The sequence below is a fragment of the Ammospiza caudacuta genome, chromosome 1 (genome assembly GCF_027887145.1).
Source record: "Ammospiza caudacuta isolate bAmmCau1 chromosome 1, bAmmCau1.pri, whole genome shotgun sequence".
Taxonomy (NCBI): Eukaryota; Metazoa; Chordata; class Aves; order Passeriformes; family Passerellidae; genus Ammospiza; species Ammospiza caudacuta.
The window spans coordinates 125,307,597-125,332,712 of NC_080593.1; the positions used below are offsets into that span (position 1 = coordinate 125,307,597).

General features: G+C 38.9%; 1 protein-coding gene across 3 annotated transcripts in view; it reads left to right on the forward strand.

The window, feature by feature from the left end:
* The first annotated feature begins 268 nt into the window (after nucleotides 1–268).
* The window catches only part of PKIA (cAMP-dependent protein kinase inhibitor alpha), a 43,501-nt gene continuing 18,653 nt past the window's right edge, over nucleotides 269–25,116 (forward strand). The window contains exon 1 of one of the 3 annotated variants that reach the window (XM_058803457.1): nucleotides 269–489. The gene's annotated coding sequence lies outside the window, so the exon portion shown is untranslated. Of the gene's footprint in view, nucleotides 490–19,689; nucleotides 19,849–24,488; nucleotides 24,699–25,116 lie in introns of those variants that run through there. The other 2 variants (XM_058803466.1, XM_058803474.1) reach the window with 2 other exon arrangements.

Genomic DNA, 25,116 nt, shown 5'->3' on the forward strand with positions numbered 1-25,116 from the left:
AGTCCCGGGAGGGCACGGCAGGCGCGGGGCGGAGCGGCCCATCCCGCCGCCGTGCCTGGGGAGGGTCCCCCGGACCGCCACCGCACCCGGGAGACGGTACCGCCCCTCGCAGGCTCCCGGGCAGTCGGGCACGGGTGCTCCCGCGGGAGCGGCGGACCCTCCGGGGCGGGTGGAGGGCCAGGGCCCCGCGGGGCTCGGACCGCCGGACGGCGGGGCCGTCTCCCCCTCCGCGGCGGGAGCGGAGTGCGGCGGCCCGCGGAGGGGGCGGGGAGGATGACTTCATGCCGCCGGAGCGCCGTGAATTTAGGAGCAGCAGCTGCCGCCGCCGGCGGCGGGATGTGGGGGTGAAGTGACAGCGGGAGCTGCCGCCGGCTGAGGGAGGAACAGCGCTGGGCACCCGCCGAGCCCGGGGGCTCCGGGCCGCCACCAGCAGCCGCTGCGGGAGAGAAGGAGGGAGGGAGGAAGATGCGCTGAGCCGGTCGCTGAAAGGTGAGCGGGAGCTGCCGAGTGCGGGGGCGAGCGCTGCGGCGCTGCCCGGCCGGGGGAGCGCGGCGCTGCCGCTGCGAGCCCCCCGCTCCGGTTCTGCCGGCCGCCCTGGAGCGGTGCTGGGGCTAGTAGCTTCCTTCTCTTTCCCTGTCCTCTTTTCTGCCGCGGTTCCCTCCAAAAGCGGCAAGGCTGCGCTCTCTGAAGCGCCACAGTGGTGCGTTTTATCTTCCATGGCCAGGATGTGCGGTGGCTCGGTGCCAGCCCCCGCTCGGGCTGCTCTCCGTGCCCGTGTCGGGGCACCCTGTCGGTGGCGTAGCCCAGGACGGGGGCGGGAGCAGCAGGGCTGCGACAGGTGCGGGAATGCGCCCCGCGCTGCCCCGGCGTTCCTCAAGGGACGGGGAAGACATCTTAGGGCAGAAGGGCTTCAGGGGAACAGAAGCAAAAAAAAGATGTCATTTCATGCACATTCCTGGCTTTGGAAGTCGCTACACAGGAAACTAAAGAGCGTAGAAGTTGGGGAACCGGCTCTTACACCAAAATGGATTCTGTCGTCTTTTTCCAAGACTTGCGTGTTTTTTCCCGTTATTCATTTGTATCTAGCCTAAGGTTCCCGACAAACAAAATAGCAGCAAAATTCAAATGCATTTGTTTGTTAATGGAAGAATTAGTGAATTGCTGTTCTATCAAATCACCTGTAGAAGCGGAAAAATGAACGTATGCATATTGTAGCTTGGCCGTTAACATTGCACATTGTGGTGCGTAGATAGGTCTTAACATCAAATGAACGTTATTTTGGAATTGAGAAGGTAAAAAAATTTGCCTGACCTATTTCTGTGCCTGATACACTGGTGGTTTTTGTTGGGTTGTTTTGGTTTTATTTTTTGTTGATTGGTTTGTTTTTAGTTTTTGTTTGTTCTGCTTTTAAAAAGAAAACTTGCCCTAAAGCCGGTATAGCAATACAGGAGGTTGGCGTGCAGAGATAGCTCATTAGAATAGGCACTATCTGCGTATGCAACAGTTAATGGCTCTGTGTGGTTTGGAAATGGAAGAAATTACTGTGTCTCTGGGAAGTAAAGAGTTGGGAATTAATCTGTTCTGAATGAAAAGAAAGCAGGATACTGGAAGCTGAAGGTTATTTTATTCAATGTCTATTTACCTGTATGTTCATCTTCGAGGATCCTGTTACCCAAGGGTTCACAGGAGCTCAGACGGTTGTGGTTGAAGCCTCTGGTCATGGTGCTAGAGTGACACAATTAATCCTTAGGGACGTAACAGGGAGTTGCTTTATTTGTTGTCATTGTTTCTGGGAAGATATTTAAATGCAGTCTGTACTGTTGCTGGGTATGCAGAAGGCAAATGACAGCTACAGAGACAGAAAATGTGTATAAAAAAACCAATTGAGCTTTCACAAGGCTGAAACAAAGAGCGAGTGATGAACTGCAGAGTCAGAAATCAGTCCAACAGACAAATCTTTTCTCCAAAGCATGGTCATTAACTATGATCCTGTATAAGCTTTAAGTAAGTCGTGGCACATGCAATGTATACTAGGAAAAAAAGCAACAAAGTTTTGTCAAACCTGTGTCATTCATCGACCACACATTTATTTTGTCCCTGTAAAAACTTTGAAGCATTGGTTAGGACATTTCTGTTGCTTTTTCCTTTCTAGAATTAAGCATGGCTGACAGTTTCAGAGCTGCTGTGTTCTTCTCTAGTTGCATTTAGTTGGAAAAAGAAACCATGTAGCTGAGTTCAGATGCTAGTTTCTTCACCGGAGTGAAGAAATCAAATAATGGCCCCCCAGGCAGTTGTTACAAGCTCGGTGTAGTATGACTACTCACTAATGTTGGCACAATGTTATCACAGCAAATTTACCTCTTCATGCTTCCTGGCAAACCTAATTTCTCAAGACTCTTCATTCTCAAAAAAATAACTTTATTTTTAAAAATATGGTAGCAGAGATGAAACAGTGGTTGATCAAGAGCCCCGCTGCAAACTTGAATTGCTTTTATCTTGTGTACTCTAAAGGCAGGTGGTGTAATGCGTGTGTGGCCATAGAAGAAAAAGTACATCTAATTATCAATGTGAGTATAGTTCAGTGGTATAACTGGTGTAAATCCACTGCCTACAGATTTCTTTCCCAGAACTCTTGCTCCTTCTGTTACTGTAACTTTCCATACTTCTGCCAGCCAAAGGAGAGCATCTTTATTGCGGCTGTTTTGGGGCAGCAGCACCACTGGCTGGAAGAACAGCCTAGTTGGCCAGCTGGTTGGTGCCAGACAGACTGGGGAGCAGCTGAGATTTAGTTGTCTTTTTCCTCAGAGGTTCTCCTATTTTGGAATACTTCATCTGGGTTTGTTCTTCAGATATGTAAGAGCTTAATTGTCTTTGAGGTTTCTAGGCTGCTGTCAGCCTTTGAACCAGCAGGCTCATTTACCCAATTTTATTAGTGGGGACCAGATGGGTATGTTTGCAAAAGGCTTGTTTCCTTAGTAGAACAAACTGGAAAACCCAGTGACCTTGAATGCACTTGAAGTTGCAGAGGTTTGATTTCACTTCTGGTCCTTTCCGAGGGCTAAGATGAAACACTTCAGCTGAATATATTTTCTGTTATTATGAGAATTTTAAAAATTGTGTTATCAAGTGCTGTTTGAACTAACTGAAATAACCATGTGTCAGAGCAAGCAGGTCATTTTTTACTTATGTTGTTACTAGGCTTTCAGTTGGATTATTTTTTCCAATTTAAGAATTCTATTTAAAAAGGCTTGAGCAGGGTAAAAGGCAACAGATATTACACAATGAACTTAAAACTTTAGCATGTGCAAACAATCAAGAGTATTTCAACATACCATTTTTATTTTGAAGAAGAAATGCATTCACACTTTCAAAATGCATGTCCTTCATGTGCAATAGCTCATGTTTCTGGGAGAGAAAAAAATTGATTTTTGAAAATAAATGTCAGGCACAAACTGAAACTTTGTCTCCTGCTATGCAGATGGATTCCATATTGGACTAACTGTCAATAGAGGATCTTAATGTGAGTGCCCACTAAACTGCAAAGGTAGCAATCATTAAAGAGAGCTGAGAGTTTTATCCATTTAGAGTATATTAGTGGTGGCAACAAACCAGGTATTGATAATCTTATTTTGAATTTGACACATTCAAGTAAGTCAGCACTTCACAACCTGGATAATGAGGCCCTGAGTTTAATATGAAATATAGAGATAGAAATGCAGAGTTCATGTATGCTTCTTGCAAATGAAAGCTGGTTGAAGCTTTTCCCTTGAAGGGAACTGCATGTAAACAGCAGCAAAAGCATGGATCTGTTTATATGTATTGCTTTCATGATGTGTCATTAAAGAGAGACTAGCTTTCAGAGACTTAATATTGTCTACTCTGAGAAAATTACTTTATTAAGACAACATTATAAAAGAGAGGATCTGATTGTACAAGAACTGTATGTTTCTAGTATATATCCCAGTCTCAAAAGATAATCATATCGGAGGAGAAAGTGACACAAAATGGACTCGCATAGGACAGTTGGTGCAAATCTCTCAGCCAAATGCCAGATCAAAACACTTTTTATTTTTCCTTTTATTCTTATGGTAGAACTAATAAGATATGATAGTGGGTTTTGTCTTCCCTAAAATACTTTAGACATGCTGCATTTCTAATTCTAATCACAATTTCTGTGATTGTAAAGGGATTCCTGGGTATCTCTGCTCTTTTTCCCTGGTTGGACTAAGTATAAAACATGAACTATGAGGAAGAGCTGCAGTAGAAGAATTTCCATGTCAGCTGGGGTGTAGTTCTCTCTAGCAGAATTTAGTTGTTTTCTAACCTTTATTAAAATGAATTAAAAAATTGACGGCATTGCTGTTCTTTGGCTTTACAGGACTCATGAGGAATTTAACCTGCCTTTATGGCAACTGCCTGGTCTCTGCACAGTTCTGTATCCCTTTCTGCACTCATGTCCTGATGGTTCATCAGATATTAGAGGCAAATAGATCTAATGCCAACATACAATCTTAGTTTCTCTTACTCTGACTGCTTCTTTTTGTCACATTTTTGTTCTAGCAACTATTCCAAAAGATTCAAAGGTATATTGAAGTTATTTTGGCAGCTGTTAGCTAGTCCGTGAAATGTGCTGCAGCTTTAATGAGATCATATAGATCTTAATATATCCATATAATTATATATATTATATAATATATATATTTGCTAACTATTCACTCATTTGCCTTCTACCTCCTACAGTATTTCCACTTACACATATGGTGAGCACATAACTTTGGTGAAACGATCTCACCACCTGTTGTTTTAAAATAGCACAGATGCTTATTAGTGGTCCTTCCATGATGCTGTTTATAGTACATATGAAACCTCACTTAAAATACTGTGGATCATGTTGGTAAAGGATATTATTACTTCAGCAGCAGCCTTAAATTGATTCCTGTTCAGCATCTTGGCTTAACTTCTTGGTCATTAGTAGGTAGGAGTGAGATAAACTCCACACAAGCGTCAAAATTGTGATGCTCATCAAGTGAGCTGTCATTGAATCCTTCACAAGGTGTTCTGTGGAAATGCCTGCTGCCTATTAGACAGCTAGTCAACCCTAAGAGCTACAAAAATCATGAGCACACAGATTATATACACTTGTAAGTTTTGTGCTCAGCTGAAGTGAATTCCTTGGGGACAAGCTCAACAGCACTTTGACACTTCAAAGCAAGGGAAAGCAAATAATTGCAAAACTCTAACCTTGACTAAGACTGTAGCCTAATATATATATCTTTTTGCCATAGAAAAGTAATTTCTAAACTCACTAAATTAAGTTTAGGTACGTAAATGTTCCATCAATTCCCGTGTTCTTTGTTCAATCTCATGAGTCACTTGGGTTCTCAGGTTTAATTTTAAACAATTTCTAGAGTTCTGCTTAATGTTTCTGATCTGCAGCTCTCTACATTTGTCTTGGATTTTGTTTTCTAACCCATTCAAAGGGGAAGGTAAAAATGTATTTCTCCTTCGAAAATGTCTATCTGTAGGTATACCAAGAAAACTTCTTGACGTTAAGGGTCAGTTTGCTGAGATGTAAATGTGAAAGTGCTGTCAGGCCAGACAGACTCAGCTACTTTCAACTTTCTCAAGGTGCCCACTTGAGGCACAGAAAGTTCTTGATATCTGTATGATGCTAGTGAATTCCAAGACAACACTATTATACACTGAAAAAAATATATAACAAAAAAAGAAACAAAAGAATGTTTCGTTCAAGTTTAGCAAAAACTCCTTATAACTAGTAGTATGAGTAGTTCTGGATTTTTTGTGATTATTTTTAATGAAATATGAAATATTTTTTTCCTGGGGTACATGACAGATGGCATTGATTGTTTGAGTTTAGTGTTGCTAATAAATTAAAGAAATAGTTGCTCACACTAGAATAGTGACTGTCAGATGCCAGTTCCAGTTCTATAGGATGGGCAAAAACCTCTTGTTGTTCAAGAAGAAAAAACTCTGTGGCATATTACAATGTAGCTTGTAAGAATGTAGGTCTGTTGTTAAAATAAGATGGCTGGCAAGATTCCAGTAAAGAATTCTTGAGAAGTAATGACTAAATTAGGTGGAGTAATCATCTTTTGATACAGTCTCCCAGTGTTTGTTGCTCAGCATTGATTACGAGTTCCCTGGGCACAAAGCATTGTTTGCGCTATTACATTTAATTGCAGGAGACATCTTGTCCTTGCTGCATGTGTTTGGTTGATCTGATTTCTGTTCTCAGGCTCCACAGTATCCTTTGGCATGATTCAGAGCATGTGGAGTGTAAGGAAGAAAGTCTCTTTGTTTTCTCTCAAAATTTGTTGCCTAGTGGTTTAATTGGGCGCCTTTTTAATTGACATGCATGATGTGAGTAATGTTAAACAATTGCTTCCTTCTAAGTTTCTTACGAGTCAAGATTTTCTGTCACATTCTTTTTCCTCAAAAACAGAGTTATCTTACTGTATACACCCCTTCTGTAGATATGGACTCTATTTAATATTTGATTTATTCTTTGACACTGTTTTTATATCTTCTGAAAATTTATTTCTGACATGCAGGATTTAGAAACTCTATTTAATAGTGCAATAATTTCATATTTATGTCCCTTTTCTTTCCCACTTTTTTTACCAAGCATATTTTTTTCCAGTTACTCATTATGTTTCAATTGGGCTGATTTCTTGTGTCCCTATGAGGTTCCTTTTCATTGCTGGATCGATACAACAATATGTTTGCATGACAATAAGGTACTGGTGCCATTAGCAGGAGACATAAAAGTTGATAGCTGGATATCAAAAATGCATTTTAAATGTAGGAAAGAACAAACTGCAGTGTGTAGCCTTACAGAGAAATTCAGTCATAAACCCTTCCTTTTTTTTGTGGTATTCTTGTTTTAAAATAGTTGGATGGCAGCTTTACTGGATTTGGCTAATGTTTTTCAGCTCAGGCATGGGAAGCAGAAAATAAGTGAATAGGATTTGTTAATGCATATAAGAATTGGAGCATGTGAAAATAATTCAGACTCTAAAAGGCAGGCATAATGTGAAACACTTTATATAAAAAACTCCAAAAACAAACCACACAAAACCAAAAATAGACTGCTGCATTTTAAGTAACTGTTATTTGTAAGGTCTCGTGGAGTCAAAGCGTGATAAGAGATGTGAATGGAGTCTGCATAAATATAGAAGCTGTATGACTTGAGAGAGAGACATAACTTATCAAAATGATTACAGCATGCCTGTAAAGCCTAAGGGAACTACAGATTTTTATCAGTGAAATAAGCCCATTTTATCATATACTTGTTTATTTACAAGTTAATAATGTTTGCAAACACCAAAGCCTTTTCCAAGCAAAGTATTTGGCCTGAATAGGGAATTCTCTTAAGCAATTCTGAATAGCTTTAGGCTTTATAGAACACTTCCCCCCCCCCCACCACCCCTTTTTCTATGTGATTATTTGCCTGCAGGGACTACAGGTGGTGATTTATTGAATGGCAGTTATAATATTACATGATAGTAAGAATTACATTGATTCTAGTGACAATCGGCAAAAATAATGCCACCACTGCTACGTGTCCTTTTAAAGTCGAATTCGTCTGCTATATCTAATGTGGTACTACTTGACTGGGCCTGACTGGGGCAATGGCAATATTCTCTTCAGTTTTACAAAAGCAAAATCCCTGCTACATGGTGAAAAACAGGTGCAAAGCCTTCAGTCATCCCCAACTCGTGCACAAAGCATCTCCAGAACAGATAAAGTTTGAATGGATATTTATAGAAGATGAACATGATAGCCTGCACCCAGAGGAACACAGATACTGTATAAGAAATTTAAGCATGTAATATCACTTCCTTGCTGATACTTTAGCATTCATTACATGTTCATGTAACAGTAAGCTTTTAATATTAGCTAATAATGGGGAATGACTTCATTAGCATTTAAGGAAGGAATTGAAAGTGTTTTGCATAGTATAATTCATTAGCTAATTGTCACTCAAGAAGATACTTTTCAGCTGTACACTCTGCACACTTAGGGAATTGCAAGAAGAAACACACTTCTGTGATCCTCTTTTTCTCAGATACTGGAGAGATGTATTATTTATGTGGCCCTTTTAATCATGGAAGATCTCAAAATGCTTTTCAGCACTTCCATTTTCATTGACAATATTTGGAAATAAGGGATGAAAGCTGTTATTTAAACATTGTTTTCCCAGTTGTATAGCCGATAAGGCTGCAGATCAGGGAGTTACTTATGCGAGTCTCCAGAAAAAGGTACTGATTTCTGATGACTGCTGCAGCACGCTGACCCGTGCTGTTTCCTTCCAGGCAGAAAATTCTCTTTCCTTTCACTTGTGTGCCTCACAGAAGCAATTTTTGAAGACCATTCATCCGTTACAGACTGCTGCTCTGCTTGTTAAGCAGTGTTTCTAGTGGGATAACACACTATGCAAATATATTTTGTGTAAGTTTTCTAGGTCTTCCAAGTCGACTCTTTGCATTTCTGTTCCTCCGTCTCCCTCTGGCTTTCTTGGTTTGGCTAAGGTAGGGACTGGTACTCGTTTTGCAAGTGTATTTTTCTACTGACTTTTTTTTGTGTAAAATTTTTGAGTTTAAAGTTCTGTCCCTCTTGGTAGCACCATATTTCTTAACTACTGTTTTGAACATTTATTTGGAGACTAACAGTTTGCACACCTTAAATAAATGCATATGATTTCTAAAGTCAACTACAAGGCTGAATAGAAAGAAAACTTTACCAGTATTCTGAGGTCAATGTCCAAATAAATGCCCATATTCCTATGGTGGTTTGCTGCTTTTATTTCCTACTGCAGTGAGAGAATAAAGAACTTACAAAAACGTCCTAAGTTTCCTCTGCTTTCCTGACTGTGTAATCTGAGTGTTTTGTATATTTTGAGCTTAAGGCAGCACCTGAGCACTTCATTTTGGTGTCCAAGCATGTTTTTGGTGAGTGAACTCTTTTACGCAGCTCCTCTTGAGAGGAGCAGTTGCCTGTGTCTCTGTGCTTGGTAATGATTCATTACACTCTCAGGGCTGCTCTTCAGTGTCATCTTTCATAATTCTATTCTTGTATGAATTTTGGTGGCAAGTATGGAGTTTCTGAGTTTGGGTGTTTTTTTTGTTTTTTCTTTTTGTATGGCATGGCTGTCAGCAGGATCAGAGTGGCACTCTTTGTTCTGAGATAAACAATGTCTCTGAATTCTGCTGAGGACTAGGACAGTTTCATGACTGTTAAAACTGTTGTCAAGTGTTTTTTTGTGCATTTTTGACTTAGGTCAGCTTGTTCTTCTGAACAAGACAAAACTTGTTATTGGAATTGTTGTGGGTTAGGTGCCATTTCCAGTAGGTGATTTGAATGTTGTTTAGAAAATAAATTCTCCTTTTAGAAGCCTCTTAGTTTACCTGTCTCTCCTTTGATGTGGCTGCTGTTGAAGCAGGCCAGATTTTTAGCTAATTTGTCTGGTTTTTCTCTGTTCAAATTGCTGAAATCAGTGGAAGCTTTCTATGCATCCTGCATCCTGTGATGCCAGTCTTTCAGCTAATGTTGTTCCTGTGACATTCTTCTTGAACATGTAATCATATCTGCCATTTGTTCTGTTGAAGAAATTTCACCTTCCCATCCCCCTCTCTGAAATATTCCTGCTCTGCTCATGGAGCAGTAATTTCAGTAAAATGTTCTACTTTATTTCTATTTTTGAGCATATTTGAAAGCCTTGTTCAGGAAAGCAGAAATATTTTGGAGTATCATGGTTTTCATAGTAACAGGTGTAGATACTTTCAGTAGATTTACTTCTAGATGTGGGGTTTTTTGTGAGTGATGTGAAAATCCAAGATGTCATAATTCAGCACCTTAAATTTCTGGATTATCCCTATGTAGTTACATTAATTTATAATGAAACTAACATTCTAATGTAACTAATAACTAATTTATAATGTAACTAACTTTCTGATAACCATAGCCAAAATACTAGATGTTTATTTTGTCACCAACACTCCTCTGTTGTAAGAGATCCTTTTGTAAGTAAGGACATAGATGTGGACAAGTTGGAAAATGGTTAATAGGAGTTAAATGTCAGCAGAAGAATGGGAGGGTGGATCTAGTGCATGCACTTCTGGATAAGGCAAAACCATAAGATCTAAAAACGTAATTGTGTGCACATGGTAACGATGTGTCAGTTGTTTGTCCGGTGGCTTTTTCTTTCTTCTTCCAAATGAAGTGCCATCTCTGTGGAACAATTGTGAGCCCAATGTGAGTGAAGGAGTAGTTCCTTTTATGAAGATTAGTAATAGCAAAATTTTAGTAACCCAAAGTAAAGGTAGCCATGATCTCTGCTCTGAACTTTTCCTCTCCTTTTTTTCTTTTCTGCTTGTATGTGTATATTAGTTAGGTGTTTTTATCTTGCAGTTTGGGCATAAACACCTCTTGTAAGCTAAGGAACAAAGGTTTGTGTGGGTTTTCTTACAGGTTTCTACTATTCTCTCCAACTAGCCAGCTCACTGAAAGCCAAAATCTTATATTTGGTTCTTGAAGGCTGTTTATATTGAACCCAGCTGATGTATCACTAAAGGGAAAAGTATTCAGAGAAGCATGAAAAGATTCAGTAGGATTAAATAGCAAAGCGTAAGGGTTTACTCCATGCAGGAGCAGCCTTTGAAAGCTAAAAGCAAGCTAAAGAAAGAGGCATTAATTGTGGGAAGTTAATGTAAAATGGGAATCAGAGAAAATGATTTTTCGAATCCTTTCAGCAACTGAAAGCATTGAATCAAGGTCTTAGGTTTACAAGTGATCAAGTACAGAGATAGAAAAGAAGCCTATTAGGGACAAAGTAAATTTGTTGAAGTGGATGTTACATACCTGCTCACAAACAGCTAAGTGAAAAAGAGTCTCTTCTGTCCTACCCTTGAGGATGGTTTTACACACATTTGCCCAGAATTGTTGGTTATTTAAGGTGGCATGAATGACATCTGAGGGTGAGCCAGCATTAAAGTCAGTATCCATGTGGTTCTATAAATAAAGAAGGTTGCATGCAAGGCCTTGATGAATGTTGGCTTGTCTGAAAGGGCTAACTCTCACCAGTTCAATTCAAGTTTTGTTCCTTCAAATGCTTGATTGTTCAAAACCTAGCCAAAGCAGAACACCTGCTACTTTCTTTTTGTATTTCTCCTTCCCTATTTACTGATTGCTTCCATGGCTTCGTGTCAAACTTGATGAAAACATAATTCTTGTTTTGTAGTTATTTGCTTGATTTCACTTGGGAAATCTGCACACAGCTATATCTGACAATAACCAGTTACTCCTGAAGGGTCTTTTATTGTCCTCTGAAAATCCTTTTGTCTCTGAACACCAGAGGAATAAGCAAAGACTGGAATAAGCTCTAAAGCGCCAACTGAGTGCCTCACCATGTGCACCTGGGTAATGCCCAGTGCACTTACTTGGACTGTGCTCATGTGTATGTCCTTTCCATGGAAACTGGAATCAGGGTGCAAAGAATGGGAATGCCTAGGTCTCATCCTGACATTTAATCATGACAAATCTGCAAAGTAATTGTAAAACATGTGACTTTGTTGTTTGGTCTTACTGACTGTCACGTCTTACTGCTTTTTCGACAGGCGGACTTTTTTTTCTTTGCAATTTCTTATAATTTTTAAAATGAAAAAAAAAAACAGTCTGCTACTTGCACTGAGTAATACTTCAAACCTTTCAGAAAGTGTGGTTTAGCCCTAGTTTTCTGGTGAAAATACCTGTTTTGGCAAGTAGTTTCTCTTTCCACAATTGCTTGGAAGAGGATGTACTTGATGCTTTTCCATTTATCTGAAGCTGAATAAAAAGTGTGTATTTACAGTTACAAGACTTATCTCAACATGCAAACTTTCTGCCAGGTGTTTTTAGGGAGCTAAAATGTCTTTTTGAAAAGACACTTTTTTCACCTAATAACTGAAATAATTTTGCCTCCTTCCTCAAGCTTCTTGGGAGAAGACATAGGCAAGAGAGTTTTTGTATTCAAAGTAGATTTTTCTACAAGCCTTTTATGACATCCATTTATTTCTATGGAACTTTTGTGGTATTCTTCTCATCTTCAGATGGCATCTGTGACCAATTTTCTAGTCTTTTTCTCCTACTATGTGTATATAAGCTACCAAAAAGAGTGGAATTTGTTTGTCCATTGTTGGATAAACTTGCTTAAAAAGCCCAACAGTGTCATTCAAATTTCAATTGAACTTTTCACCATTCCTTCTTCCATGCTTATGTACTCTTCACTTAAATTTTTTTTGGAATAGCAAAGAAATTACAGAAGTCAAAAGAATGCTAATCTAAGATCTTCTTCTACAAAAAAGGGTGAATATAATGACTTATTTACCAAGGTTTGTTGATCTGATAAATCTCTGGCAAAACAGTAGAAAAAGCAAAGCTGTAAGTGTAAAGTATATTGAGAGACAGGATTATAATTAATGCAAATCACTTATGGTTAATGAAAAAAAAGATCCTGTCGAAGAGACCCTGACATGCTTGCTTTGCATATTTTGGAGATTACAAGAAATACACTATTAAGCCTATGTTGCTCAATGAAAACAGAAATTGATGTTATTTCCCCTAGACCAGGCAAATACAGTGGTAGTTTCAGCACTGTTCAGCATTCAGATGTGTTCAGTTCATACCTATGAATTACCCACTGCAGCTGTTTCTGTACCTGTCCTATATGCTATATGTGTGATAACTTCTCAAAAAGTTCTTCATAGTGCTGTTTAGATCAGCACTGGCCCAGAGTGTAATAGCTCCTTCTGTGTCCACTGTGAAAAGGTTCCTAAAAGATGGAGTGAGAGTCTTGCCTCCTCAGAAAATACCAATGACTATTTATTTGAAGGCAAATGCCTGCTTTTCCCTTCTTTGCTCTGTCTCTGCAATAGTTTGCAAATATTTGTGAGTGTTCCCTTTCTTTTCTGTCTCTTCCCTGACTACCACCCCCTCCTTCACCTGCCCTGCCAAGAAATAAAGCAAGAGGGAAGTTTTTCCTACAGCAGAGAGTAGAAACAGAATTCAGAAGTGCTCAAAAGAGCTGTGAATATCTGGAGAGCTGCATGATGTCACATACAGCTTCTGTTTTGTACCAGTTGGAAAGAATCGTCTTCCTACTGGTAACTTACCTTGACACAAATCTTTCTTTTGAAATAAAACTCTGAAACCAAAGAAATGCATACCAAGTTTACTTGTTCAAAAGTGTTGTTACTCAGAATACATAAGTATAGCAAATTTCTCAACAGTATCTTAAAAATACCTCTCCCTAAGGCTTGCTAAGAATGTTTGTTAGGAGAATTCAAAGGCAGCACAAAGCAGATTAAGAGTTCTCCCAGACCATCTAAAAGACCTGCATGACTAGTGCAATGTTGTCTGTTTACATGTAATGCACCTGTGTTCCTGTTCATTGCAAACTTATATATTATTAAATCCACTAAAACGGTCCCTTTCTTGCTGTAAAACTGTCAAACTATTGAAACACTGAAACTGGACATCTCCGTTTCTTTCCATACCACTCATCACTTTGTTTGCCTCAGTAAATGTTTTGCACCTCATTAATTTCTTGACATTATTTTGTGTATCTTGGTTCTTTCTAGTTTGTTTGTACTGGACAATAAGAACTTTGTTTTATTTGTCTTTTTACATTTTAAACTTTGGTACAGGCTGTTCTCCCTTACAGCTCCTTGTTCCATCTACAACAGGATAAGATTCTTCCAAACTTCAGCATGTTGCCTAAAATCAAGGGAGTGGTTTAATGTCCCACTATCTTTGCTACTCCTCTTGTAGGAGATATAATGAAATCCTGACTGCTGTGGAAACAGAAGACTGCCAGCTCTGCCTTATGCATGTTTTCTAGCAGCATGAAGAGAACCTCTTGTGTCTGTTGCAGTCAGAGCATGCTGAGTGGGTCTTTCAAATCAGTTGTTGAAATTGGCATATGAAACACAACATGAAGAAACGCAAAGAAGCAGCTCACCAATTGTGATGAAAAAGAACTTTCAAGGCGTCTCTGAGAAGCAGCTTAAAAAAAAAAAACCCAAAAAACCAAAAGAAACCACTAAAAAATACCCAAACACCAAACAGAAAGTCCCCAAGCTCTCCCAATTTAGAATATATGTATTTTGCAGTGCTGTGTCCAGAACACGATATGAGAATTGCTTTTTCAGAATCCTTTGTTTTCGCCCTCTAGCAGTTTGAGATCACTCTGTGTTTGTATCCCTCCCCCTTCTTCTTGTTTTATCTCTAAGAACAAATATGGAGGTCATCTCTGGACTCAATCCATATGTCTAAGTGATTGTTTTGTACTATTAGATACTGCTTTTTATCCTAGCTTCCTTCACAAATTCCTAGTTTGAAAACAAAGGCTTGGGAAGTTCATAATTGCAATGTATTGATGAGGAAACCTCTCTACAAAACTGCATAATTAAGTCATTTTTTCCAGATGCTGTTAATAGATACAATTTCTTACCTTTATTTTATTTTACTACTTCAAAAATTCTTTCAAAAAGAAAATCTTATTTCAGTGTCTGCCCAAAGGCTCACTTTGTGGGCCAGTTTATAAAGGAGATCATTGTTCTGCCTCTTGTACTATGCTGCTGAGCTTGTAGGTATAGTACATATGTAAGACTTTATTAGATAGAATAGTATATGTATTAAAAGAAAAATGCATAACTGCCTTTAAGCTATCATCAAGCTGAAGGCCAGAGAATGTGTGTTCTTGCAAGTTTAGGAGTTAAGTATGCAAATCCTCATCTTCTCTTGAGAAATTACATATTTTTGACTGTATTGGTAGAATCTGATGAGAATTCAGCCAGTGAAAATTCTCCAGTAAAGTTAATTAAGGCTGGTATCCTGAGAACACTTTGCATTAATTTTGTATCAGATTATACTTCTACTTTCTGCAACCTTAATTAATCAAATTTTAATGGTTACTCAATCTATTGCACATTTTGGGGCTTAAAAATATCAAGGGGTATGTTCCTAATTGAATACTGTTATGTGGGAGGGGAGGGATAGGTAGATATTGGTCCCCTTTTCTAAAGAGGAAATAGATTCTGAGCAGAAGACAAAGATGAAAAGGGCATCTGGTCCTTCAGGGCAAGGAATGGCAGCGGTAGAGAGGCAGCAAAGTAATTAACAGGTCTTTCTCCACATGAGAAGGTGGCCTTTACTGTGCCTAATTACACAGACAGTAATTTAAAACACGCTGTCTTGTCTCACAGTTGGATCTTTCAGAGCCTGGCTCATGCAGGCAGCCTCCTGGAGTCTCAGGCCTGTAAGCAGAGACCCAGGTAGTCTTTGCATGAGACCACAAGCTGAGAGGACAGGTTTCTTGTGTAGTTAGAACTCTCATCCTTTGTGGATTAATGTTGTAGTTTAATCCTTTGTAGATTAATGGGCTGTAATGTTACCGTTTTGCATTGTACCAGGATTCAAAGGCATATCAACTTCAGTGTAAACCTGGGCTCCAGTAAGCAGAAAGCTAAAATCTGATTTTACAAATACCATGCAGTTGTGTGATTACAGAGAAAATATTTAGTCACTTGTACCGTATGTTAGGAACAAGCAAGTATGTAGCAGGCTGTACTAATGTGAGAGAATTGTCTTGTCAAGACACAGTTGTGTGTCTTAGTTGAGGGCTGTATTTCACCCATGACATGGTGGTAACTTTAACTCACTAATCATGGATTGACCAATGTTCCTGTACCCTTCACTTCTCCAGTGCTTTTAATGAGACTGGACTCTTGAGCCAAGAAAATATATGAGAACTACATACAGCCTTCAGAAAACTGAATTCAAGACTCTAATCTTTCCTATTTTATTTAGAAACAGTAAGTATCTAGAACTGCTGACCAGACTCTTTGTTTTTGCATAGCTTTGTATTTGTGTCACCTAAGATCTGGTAACGAGGACTTTCTGATCTTGAACTTGCTAAGAGGCACCAGTGTGCCATCACAGTCATTTGGACACTGCTGCAGCAGGGATATATTGACATGCCTACTCAAGGGTAGTACAGGCTACAGAAAACAGGAGGCTGGAACACATGGTGTACAAGCAGGGACTGTGGGAACTGGGTTTGTCCAGCATGAAAAGGACACTACCAGATGTAACAGCACTACTCAAGGAGGCATTGTGGAGATATTATAGACTTTTCTTGGAGCTCTGCAACGAAAGGATAAGTGACAATGGCCACAGCTTGCAATAAGAAATTCCAGATGCCTGGAAGGAAAATCTTTCATTTAGAAAATGGCTTAGCACGGGTACAGCTTGGCATAATGCCTGGGGACCCTCCAGCCTTGGAGATACTTGAAATTCTTCTGAGTCCCTGAGCAGCCTGACTGTTAGCTTACCTAACCTCAAGTGGTTGTTGGACTTGATGGCCTCCAGATATCCCTTCCAAAGTTTTTCTGTGATTCAGAGTGGTGGTTTACTAGGTGTGTCCATACAGACCTATCAGTCCTGACTCAGGGTTCAAGTTTAACTCAAAAACCTGTGTGGAGGTGGGGAAGAAGTGAATGAATGTCACTGCTTATCTTCCACATAATAGCTTCATTCTGTAGAATGACAAGACTTGTAATCCAGACAGTTCTCAGTCTCAAGGAACCCGTGGACAGAGCCTTCAGGATAAAAGGTATGTTGAAATTGCTTTATCAGTTACAAGCACAATTGTTTTCCTTCTGGTCCTGTGCCTTTTTGCAGATGAGGATGCCTAACTCTGTAGTCTTGTGATTTGTGTGCTGAAGACCAGGAGACCTCCACTTCTGGATCATGCTCCTCAAATTAAGTGCATTGATTTTAATGATCTTTGGAGTAAAATACATGAGCAGTTCTGGAAATCCTTTTAGTTTTTGTTGTTATGCTTAAGACAAGTTTTTCCATCACACAATGCTTATTTCACAGGAGTAAACTGATCAAGGATTGTGCAAGAGACAGAGCTTCAGTTACACCTGAGAGTATCTAAATTCAGCAGAGCAATGCTCAAGTGCTGAGATGAAATGGGTCTCAAACTCCCACGTGTAGAAGAGAGTGGTGGCAAGCTCCTTTTTGCCTGAACCTGCAAGACATGACCACAGCCTTTTTGTGAAGAGATGATTCCTGTTTTCCATATGAAGTTCTTACTAAGACAATGAGATATGAACATAATAAGCAATTCCATATTTAGGTATTAATGACTTTGTCATTGTTTAATGTACCTTACTCTGGTGCAGAAAAACACAGATATGTGACAACAGGCCTTGCAAACTAAATTTATCCTTCTATAAAATCCACCCACGTAGAAGATATTCAAGAAAAGCTCCATCACATGCTGAAATCTGTGAAACATAAAAGAACCCTGGGAAGTAAATTAATTTAAATTAATAACAGTATATTGTTCATATTGTACTGGGAGGGAATGACGTGAGAAACCACATAAATCCATTAAAGAGCTTGGAATTTCAAGAGTGTTTGGGGTTTTTCTTGTGTTTTGGTTTGTTATTTTTAATTGTGAATATTGTCAACATTATTCTAGGAGACCCTGTAGCTTTTTCTCCTGAATTGCATTCACTTTAAACAACTGCCAAACTCTTTCTGTACAGATCTGTTAAGGAAAGCTAGTAAGAAATATTCATTCTGGATAGAGAAAACACTTTTTTCCCCAATTCACAGGAAAAAAAAAAGTGTATTTGGTAGTAATTTTGCTAGTGGCATTATATGAAGTAAAGCACTTTGTATAAAGCACAGGTTTTTTTTTATTTATGCATGCTGCACTATTATAGTTTATACTTTGTTTTTTCCTATTTGTAATTCTTGCTTTTTTTATAACAAAACTATAATTGGATTTTATCTTCTAAATTCTGTCCTAATCTGTTAGGTGAGAACCACGATCAGCACAATGTTTTCCAGTCTTCTTCAAAGCAAATAGAAATACCCTTGTGACATAGCATGTTTCTAGCTCAGTTTGTTTTAAGAAAAAATACATTCAGCCTTATAATGGCATAATGAGAGTAATTTTCTTAATGAAGCATGTGATCTGACTTGAAGTACTTATTCTTCTAGAGGTACCTCATCACCAATTTTTTCTAAGAACCTTCTTACCTAGTATCAGGCATGGTTCTATCTCTGGACCTCCTCTGCTCTATTGCTGTTGTTGTAGAGTGCCCAAGATTAGTAGGAAGAATGCAGAGAAAAGATCATGATATGAAACTGAGCAGAGAAAAATTACCTGAGTCTCATATGGTTTTGCTTTAAAAGAGCTGCTTGCTACTGGTGGAACATCTAAAAGACATGATGCTGTGCTGCTTCATTAAAACTTCATACAGTAACATTAGAGCTCAGTGGAATATTTGATTACCTGCTTAATAATCAGACTAAACCAGTTTGCCTTTGCTGGCAGTGTAATCATAATCTCTGTTTAATCAAATTACAGGTGGTGGTTTGTTTTGTTTAGCTTCTCTGGGGTTATTTTTCCTTCAACTTGTCATTTAACCAGAAAGTTAACTGGTTAAAATTGTTCCAACTAAACTTCATTGGGTAAGAAGCATTTCTTTGGTCTTGGATGTAATGAGTGGTAGAGGTGTGCTTGTGTTTCTTGGAATTATAGAGAGTTGTTTTGATTTTTAACGATGAACAGCCCTCCCTTCTTTCTCCTTATATTCTTAGAGCTAATATGGTGAATGCCTTTTCCTGTTCTACTGTTTTTACTGGGGATGGCATAGCACTTAATTTATTCTTGTCTTCATATTACTCTTTTGAATGTAAGATTCAGAGAATCTGTGCATGTTTACAGTTCAGTTGTATCTTTTTAAGAAAAGGAAAAAAAATCCTTCATTATTTCTTTTTTTGTGGGGAAATTTTGTTTAAGTTTGATATTACTTTCTGTTGACCTCATTAACTTTTGAAGTCCCTTAAATGGCATCCTGAAGTAGGCCAAACAAGGGGAAAATTTATGTAAAATAGCTTTAATGAGCCTAAGAATCATCATGTTATGTAGCGTGATAGATGTGGAGTTTCAGGCAATAACCAAATTTGACTTTACAGGTAAGTTTGCTTCATTTGGCATACAAGTCAAATGGCTAAAAGATTTGCAGTGATTCCCAAAACACATCTTGTCACATGTAGATCATTTCTGTCTGGTTACAAATATGTTAATCCTGTAATGACCATCATGAAAAATAGCTCTGTGGAAAGGAGGGGACACATGTCAAGACATGTGGATTCAGCTACACAGGAATGTAGCACCCAGAGTTTGTGAGTCTTCATCCAAAGGTTATCCCTGGGGAAATAGTTTTCTATTGCAGTTAGCCTTCCAGATTCTTGATTTTTTTTTTCCTTTCAGTGCTTTGCATGTTTAAATTTTTATATTTCATAATTCTCAAGATAAATGTTTTTTGTAATTTAGTTGTTTTTAATATTTGAGTGCTAACATTTGAATAACCCTTACAGGGGGCTGAGCAAGATAAGTGGCAAAATACAAAAGGAAGAAAATATTGCTTGGTTCTGAAACTCATATTTAAAGATATTCCCCACAAAGGGTTAACAAGCAAATTATTAAGGGGAGGTAGAAGCATTTTGTGCAGAAAGATTTAAAAGACTTTGAGGCTGAGCATGGTATAGTTGTGTCTTACCAGAATATTATTTCATTCAGATTACTGAAAAGCTTTTCTGAACTGAAGATACCTTGCCTTTCCATTTTTATCTTGGCTCTGAATTCATTGGACTCTGATGAAAACAAATACGGGATGTTATCTGCTGTGCAAATATCAGTGCTATTTGTTTGAAAATACTGGCAGTGTTTCTCCTGGATCATGAGGAGGCTTTAGGTAAAAGGTATGTAGTAGCAATGGAAAATTTTGTTAAAGGGGAGGGTAGAAAAGATGCTTCTTGGTGGTTGAGATAGCAAATTTCAAATGTATTGCACTAAAAGTTAAAATTTGCTTACCTAAATGATGCCTGTGGAGTACACGTTCAGTGAAGCTTTTAATCCAGGTGTAAATAGGCAGGTTAGAAAATGTGGCCATTAATTGGTTAGGAGTAGAAAAAAAAAAAAAAGGTTTTTGCCTTCTCTCTTCTGTCCCCCTATATTTCTTCCCTTAATGTTTTTTACAGTCTGGATGAACTTCTGACTGAGCTGAAATCTAAGTGGGATATTTTTTCATCAACGTTTGGTCTTGAAATTTGCATTTTATCTTCAAATTTCATGGGTGGTGTCCTACATTTCAATGTTACATTAAGTCAAAGTTTCAGAAGTGATAAAAGGGCTTGCATTTGGTAGTTTATTTCACTACTTAACCCTAAATACTTTATAAAGGTTAGTTCATACAAATTTCGGAAGCATAAGGTTCTTTGTAGTATCCCATGCTGGCCACCTGAAACTGAGAATATGAGTCTCTATATACTCTAATTACTCATGCAAACTTGGCATATGGGCAAGTATTGTCTTCTTACCTATTGTTCTTTTGGAATGTTTACTTTATGAACAAGCTAATCAATGCTTAGAGTAGACCCTAAGTTGCCTCTTGCAGTGTGTTTGCATTCTTGGCACTTCTGGCTCTTCTGAGAAGCATTAGTTCAATTGAATAATATGGTGTGATCTTGAAAAAACCTTGTAATTTAGTTTCTGTAGTGTATGCTTTCTTGGAAGTAGCTGTTGAGTTTGAAAAGCTGGTATATACTCCTCTCTTACCTTTCTTGGTACAGAAACCTTAAAATGTCAAAGTTAATTTTGTATTAATATTATTTAAAATAACAGAAAAGATTCATTGTCCTCTCTCAAGTAAAACAAGGCTACAGTCTTGAGGAAAAAACACATCGATGCTGGTGCTATAAAAGTCCCAGCTACAGTGATCATGAGCACTGAGGTTTTCTTGGTCTGTGATGGTAGAAGCTGGTGAGTAGATAATAGTGCCTTAGTGACTGTCTCTCATGGTGTTAACGTGCTCATCCACATAGCCTGTGCTTGGAAAGAGGCTGCCTCCCATCAGCTGTGAGATACCAGGGTGAGGTCCTCGCATCGCTGTGATTTCTAAGTCTTAAGTGAAGGAAAGTGACAGGAGGGCAGTCTCAGCAGTTAGTGGAGTTTAAGGAAGACCCTGGAAAGCACAGTAATGGTCATTTATAGCCAATGATCATTTATAGCCATTGAGTATCTTCTGACAGATAGGAAGTTTGTTGTTGGGTAGGTGTTGGCAGTGAGGTGCCTTAGGGGCAGCCTCTGTGGGGAAAGGGCTGTCCCATGCTGGACACAGATCAAGTCTGCTCCATGGACTTACTGCAGGATGCAGCTGAGCCCCTCAGCCATGACAATGGTATCTCTGGAAAAACATATTTAAGCAAGGGAATTAAAAAAACGTAAACACACAGGTAGAGGAGAAATAAAGATAGTGAGACACAGCACAGGGAATGCAAAGGTTGCAGGAAAAGGAAGAAGTGGATGTGTTGCTCCTGGCCCCTGGAGGAGACCACAGTGGAGTAGGTATAGAAATAGGCATTTGTCTGCCAGTGTGTGCCCCAGCAGAGCTCCCTGGTGTTTCCTGAAAGAGCTCCAGCCCACACTGGAGCCTGTGGGAACAGCTCATGGGAAGGACCATGCTGGAGCAGAGGAAGAGTGTGGGGAGGAAGGAGCAGCAGGACCATCAACTGTTAGGGAGTGATGTAACTGCACATTCCATTCCTGTCCCCTTGGGCTGCTGCTGGGTGCTAGGGAAGGGAAGAGCAGTCAGAAACTACAGAAGTAAAGCTGAGCCTTGGCACAGGGAGGTTAGGGCGGGTAGGGGACTGATGTGGAGGGAAGGTGTTGGTTTAACTTGTCTTTGCTTCTCACTATCCAAACTGTTTTAATTGGCAGTAAGTTAGTTTTCCCCAGGTCAAGTCTGTTTTGCTAGTGCTCATAATTACTACAATATCTCCCTGTTTTTATCTCAACCCACTGGTTCTTTACTCTTTCATCTTACCATCATCTCCCTTGTCCCCCTGTTGAGGTGGAATGAGAGAGCAGGGTGAACATCAGCCAAGGTCAGCCCACAAGTGGTTCTTTAAAGCTAATTATTTCACAAATAAATAGACAGAGGTTTGGGATGTAAGGCAGTTCTCTTACAGTTTATGGGAAATCTACTAAGCTTACAGACTCTACTACATTATATGTCTAGATGAAAGTAGTTATGCAGATGGAGGGAATATTTAATGATGCCCATCTCAGCAGGTATACATACATATATTTATATGGGTAGATAAAGTGGTATTCAAAGCTCTCTAACCCTGAACACTCAAACTGTTGCATAGGAACATTACTGGTTTCTACCAGTTTTCTCTGGTATTATGGTCCTTCATGTTTTTCTAGGTATAAAGGTGGATAGTTGTACTTGGGATGGGATAGAGTCTTACAGACAGCTGTCAGCATCTCAAGATTTTTGCCAGGAAGAATGACAACTATAAAATAAATAAAAATCAAGTAAGTCTTATCTCTGTCAGGAAATACTTCAAATTGATTTTCTATCTGCTCAGTCTGAGAGTCCATTTGGGTTTGTTTCATGCACTTTTTTACTGTGCTCTGCCCATATGTCTTTTCATCGTCTCCCAATTACTTAATTATTTTATTCTCTTTATTGCTAAAGTTTAGCTTTTACTCAAACAAGGCACTTCCTTAGTGACTATGAGATGTGGATTTCATTGCCTCAGATTTTGAGCAACATTTTTTATATTTTTACCTTCTTTCTCTGAATTTATACCTGCAGCTTGCCTTTTATGGGGAATATGGTATCCAGGAATTCACATCTGTGGGTGCTTCTTGCTCTTGAAGGGTTTTTCCCTGTGCCAGGATTTAAAAATTGGAAGACTTAAGAAGTATTCTGCCCACATACGCATTCTTACTGTAAGCAGACAGCTGGTACTTCCTTTCATTATCCACCAGCAGGTAGTAAAAAGGAGGAAATCTGCAATTTGCATGGCCCTGAAGCTCAAGTAAGCTGTTCAAATACAGATGGATTTGTGTAGTCTGACAACACAAATTCCTCTCAGGAATTTTGTAAGGGGTTCTGTAAGTTCTCCTGTTTCTGCTTATACCTGTGTGTTTATGCTCATAACCAGAAAACATGGCTTACACTTTATTATATTTTATTGACTTTATGCATATGGCAGGAACTGTATGTTCAGATTCTTCTTAGGCTTTTCAAACATTTCTTAGTGGACAGCAACTTCAATGAAAGGCAAAGTTGCGCAGCAGAATTAAGAACTTGAGCTGCAGGAAATATGTGTTTGGTTGGATAACTTTTCTTGGCATGAATATAAAATGTCTACTGTATGTGGTTTTAAATAGGCCATCTTTTAAAGTTATTGAGCAATTTGTTAGGGTTGCCTGAAATCGATGAGGTGTGTGAGAGTCCAGAAAATTCTACTTTGTTTATATGCTTCCATCACTGGCTTGTAAATTGCCCAGATTGGCATTTTCTTTTTGTAGATGAAGAACTGGGACATTAGATGAATATGAGTTCAGTATTTGAGCTTTAATTTCACTTGAAATTGGGGCAAAGAGAAATATTTGACCATCAGGTTCAAAGCTGTAACAGTGATTCTAAGCAGCTGTGGTTTGCAGAACTTGTATGTTCCTCGATTGTGGCTGGGTAATGTGTTTGTGAGAGTACCTGGGTTTGCATCTAGAAATGCATCTTAAATCTGAGTGTCATGGACAGATTATGTAATGCAAGACAATTTTTAATTAAATGTTAGTCTGTGCAAGCCAATTAGTTTCCAACTAGTTCCAGCATATGGAAACTTATCAGAAAAGTACTCTATAGTGCACAGTTTTCAATACAAAGGTGTTGTATCCTAGGTGACAAAGGATTATTTAGCAAGGGACTTAGTTTCACTTTTTTCCTCTTTGTTTAATGAAATTCTTGTTTTAACCTGGGCATTGCAAAAGAGGTTGCTGCAGTTCCTGTGTTCAAGCCTTTTGTGACAAATATAAGGGATTTTTTTTTTCCTAGGTTAGAAATTATTTGACCTTTCTTTCAAATGCCCATAAATACTGCAAAGTATAAAATGCAAGCTGCCCATAATAACAACAGATATCACCATTATAGAGTCTTTATTAATGCTTTCTTCTCCCCCACCTGATTCTGGGTCATTTTTGAGGTTTCAAATTGGTTATTTGCCACAAAGGAGACTCTTCCAAGCATTGCTGCTCTTCAGGTCATGGTATCTTATCTTTTAAAACAGTATCGTTACAGATTTGAGTCTGAGCTGTGCTACTTACGTGGTTTTAAAGAACAGAGACTTGAAGTCTGGGAGTGTCCCACTCACTGAACCTTGCTGACTCATATTCTTGGATAGCTTGGCTATTATGCATGTATGTGGTTATGCATATGAATATGGAAAATTACCCCTTTACGCCACCTCCTGCATTTGGTTTTGAGAAACCGTCCACTTTGTTTAAGAAAAAGTCATCTTTAAGACTTAGGATCTTGCAAACAGTATGAAATTGCTGCTCTCTTCCCCATCTTCCTTTAAAAGGCTGCAGGTGGACTTGCCTCTGCAGGGACCTTAATTTAAACCTTGCTCTTATTTTCTCTGGCTCTGACAAACATCTTTCTCTTTATCACAATTCTGGACTGACACGCTGCTCTCTGTAGATGCAACTGCTGCTGAACATGCTAAGGTGAACAGGAGAGAAAAAAGAATAAGAGGTAAAATATTTTCTTTCATTAAAATATTCTGTGCTGTCAGACCTCCTTGCTTTGATCCCTCAGCCTGTAGTATTGTAAGACGTTTGGCCCTCTGGAATTAATCAATGCTGTTTTTAAGAGACTTGTATTTATATTGCTCAATATTTTTTTACAGAAATTAATTAACCTTAGATTCTCAATTATGCCAGCTATAAGAAAACAACATATTTCTCCACTCTTGAAGCATGAGCACTAGAAGGTTGTAACAAGAAAAATGCTTTTGAAGGCTGGAAAGATTGAAGGTTTCATGGGACAGTTTCTCAGGGGCTGCTTGAAGATACCTCAAAAAGCAAATGCAGATCCAATTTTTGGCATCCATAATGTGATTTTAAAAATTTGGAGCTTTGTCCTAAAGAATTCTGACATCAACTTATTTGAT